The following is a 3,387-nucleotide window of genomic DNA, read 5'->3' on the forward strand; positions in this document are numbered from 1 at the left end:
TAGGGGTTTTGCTCCAGTGATTCTAGCAGTCAAAGCCTGGGGCTAGGAGAGGTAAGTGGGGGGAGGTGGTGGATCTATCTATTCTGAGACAATTTAAGGAAGCAGGTCAGGAGTGGCCATCACCACCCTCCTCCCCCGTGTACACCTACCGCAGAGTGCATCCCAGACAGAGTCCTAGCTTACAGAGCCCTCAGACAGGTGCCTATCAGGATCAACAAGCTGACCTCCAGCTAGAGACGCGTCTAGATAGATCCTCACGTAAAATGAGCTAGAAAGATCTCAGGCTCGTCAGAGAAGTGCAACACCAGCCAGGTAAATAGTGTGCCATCCAGAAAGACGGAACTTCCAGCCTCGACTTTCCAAGAATGTAGATCCTCCAGAACAAACATATGCACGATGCTCCAGACCCCGATCCTGCCCCACCCCCACCCCGCCCCACTGCCACAATGTCACCAACACGGCAGGGTCTGTATGGCAGTTGTTCATCCAGTCAGTCCTGGCTATGCTTTCTCCAGGCTCTTGCGATTCCTGTCTTGAATCTGATGAAGGCTCCTACCATGAACTTGCGTATCTAGGCAAACATTAAAATGATTTTCATAGAATTCAGTGAGGAGTGAGCCAAAAACTCGGCTCAAGAGCCTTACGTGGCTTCATGGATGTCAGACCGCAGCTAGCTGCAGGCTCCCAGGTTCATGGCGGTCCTGGGAAGCATTTGCCTTTTAGTGTTGGGGGAAGGAGTTTATGAAACTTGCCTTATTTGGCCACAGTGTCTACTCTCATTGTCAAGTGCTAGAAAATCTGTGCCACGAACAGCTCGGCCAACAGGAGCCAGGGATGACTGGGAAACCTTGGGAATCTTTAGCAGCTCACTGAATCTAAATTCTAAGGTGAAAGACTCGGGGTGGGGGGTGGGGCGGCTGGAGAGATGGCTCAGTGGTTAAGAGCACTGACTGCTCTTAAAGGTCCTGAATTCAAATCCCAGCAACCACATGGTGGCTCACAACCATCCATAATGAGATCTGATGCCCTCTTCTGGGGTGTATGAAGACAGCTACAGTGTACTTAAATCTTTGGGCAGTATCGAGCAGGGCAGTATCAAGAAGAGTGTCTGAAGACAGCTACAGTGTACTTACATATAATATTTAAAAAGGAGAGAGAGCTGTGGGGGGACTGATCATGCTGAGAGGCAGCTGGGAGCAGAGGAGGGTCAGGGTGCTCTATTTAGAGCACGGGGGCTGGGGCTGACCATCCTGGAGTAACAAAAGGAAGGAGAGGAGGGATAGGGTGACATTTGGCACATAGGTTAATCTCAAAGCCAGAACCATTGAATTCCTTGAGACCAGCCAGGAAAGCAGTAAATTCCTGGAAATGGGGAGCTGTTGCCCAAAGAGGAAGAATTGCTCATCTCGAAGGATGAGAAACCAACAGAAGTTAACCAGGTTGGCTGCCGTTAATAGGATTAATTCTCAGCTCAGTGAGCACTGTACGGGTCTTAGCTGTCCTGTGTGAGAACAGGGAGTGACTGTATTGAAGTCTAAGAGTCTCTGGGATCGGCAGATGGGAAGACTCCCAGGCAATCTGTTGGCTGTCAGTTCCACCCTAAGAATCTACTCTGAGTCAGATGGCTACTCACTCCTGACTGGTCTCTGCAGCCCGCCTTCTAAGCCTTCCTCCTATTCCCCTTCTGCTCAGAGTAACGGCCAGACTGCTCAGTTTGTTACTTTTATTAATATTGAGTGGCAACTTGACAGAATCTAGAACCGCCGCATAGGCGGCAAACATCTTGGTAAGAGGGTCTGTGCATTGTGTGAACAGAAGTGGGAGGACTCACTGTCGGGATGGACAGCACCATTCTATGGCCTGGGGTCCTGGGCTGAATGATAAGCAAGCAGGCTGGACACCCGGATTCATCTCTGCTTCCTGACTGCAGATGGGATGTGACCAGCTGCCTCCTGTCCCTGCTGTGAGTTCCTCGCCATGACGGACTGTACCCTGGCCTCAAATAAAACCGTCCTTCCTTAAGTTGTGTTTGTCATGCATTTTGTCCCAATAATAGCAAAGTAAGTCATACAGGGAGTAAAAGTCTGGTCTGGGGAAAGTCTTAGGTGGTCTTTGATCTCCTTCTGAAGAAATGAGATTCTGTTGTGTTGCTTTTATGTTTGCTTTGATATACTTGAGACTAAACCTTGGGCCTCATATGTGGTAGCCTGGTGCTTTACCACCAAGCTAGACCCCCCCGGCCATCTTGTAGCTATTTATTTATTTATTTATTTATTTATTTATTTTTAAAGTATAAAACCAATTATCTCCATGGGTGTTGTCTTAGTTAGGGTTTTACTGCTGTAACAGACAACATGACCATGCAACTCTTATAAGGACACCATTGAATTGGGGCTGGCTTACCGGTTCAGGGGTTCAGTCCATTATCATCAAGGTGGGAGCAGGGAAGCATCTAGGCAGGCATGGTGCAGGCAGAACTGAGAGTTCTACATCTTCATCTGAAGGCTGCTAGTGGAAGACTCCACTCCTAGGCAGCTAGGACAAGGGTATTAAAGCCCACACCTACAAGGCCACACTATCCAACATTGCTGCTCCCTGGGCCGAGCATATACAAACTATCACAGGTGTTTTGCCTGCTTGTATGTCTGTACACTGCATGCAGAAGCCAGAGAGGCCTTCAGATGCCCTAGAACTGGAGTTACAAGTAGTTGCTAGCTTTCAATTGGGTGCTGGGATTCAAACCCAGGTTCTCTAGAAAAACAACAGGTACTTTTACCCACTGAGCCATCTTTCCAGCACCTATTTACTTACTTAGCTCGTTAGTTGTTTTGAAACAGGGTCTCATGTAACTATGATTGACCTTGAAATCACTCTATAAACAAAGACTGGCCTTCAACTCCTAATTCTCCTGCCTCCACCTCCCAAATTCTGAGATTACTTACAGTAATCATGCTTGATTCACTAAAATATTTTTATTTTGGGACACAGTCTCAGTGAATTTTCTCAAGCCAGCCTCGAACTCACTCTTTAGCCTATACATAGCTTGAGGGTTTGTTTGTTTGTTTGAGTGTTTTTTATTTTTTTATTTTTTATTTACCAGACGGAGTTTCTCTGTGTAGCCCTGGCTGTCCTGGAACTTTCTTTGTAGGCCAGGTTGGCCTCGAACTCAAATACCCACTTGCCTCTGCCTCCTAAATTCTGGGAGTAAAGGCTTGCACCACCACACCTGGCTATAATCCTTCTGTCTCAACCTCCCACAGAGCTAATAGTATGCCTGTGCTACCAGGCCCAGCTGTTGTTGTTTCTTCTTCTTCTTCTTCTTCTTCTTCTTCTTCTTCTTCTTCTTCTTCTTCTTCTTCTTCTTCTTCTTCTTCTTCTTCTTCTTCT

Source organism: Mus caroli, chromosome 1 (assembly GCF_900094665.2).
Source record: "Mus caroli chromosome 1, CAROLI_EIJ_v1.1, whole genome shotgun sequence".
In the NCBI taxonomy this organism is placed as follows: domain Eukaryota; kingdom Metazoa; phylum Chordata; class Mammalia; order Rodentia; family Muridae; genus Mus; species Mus caroli.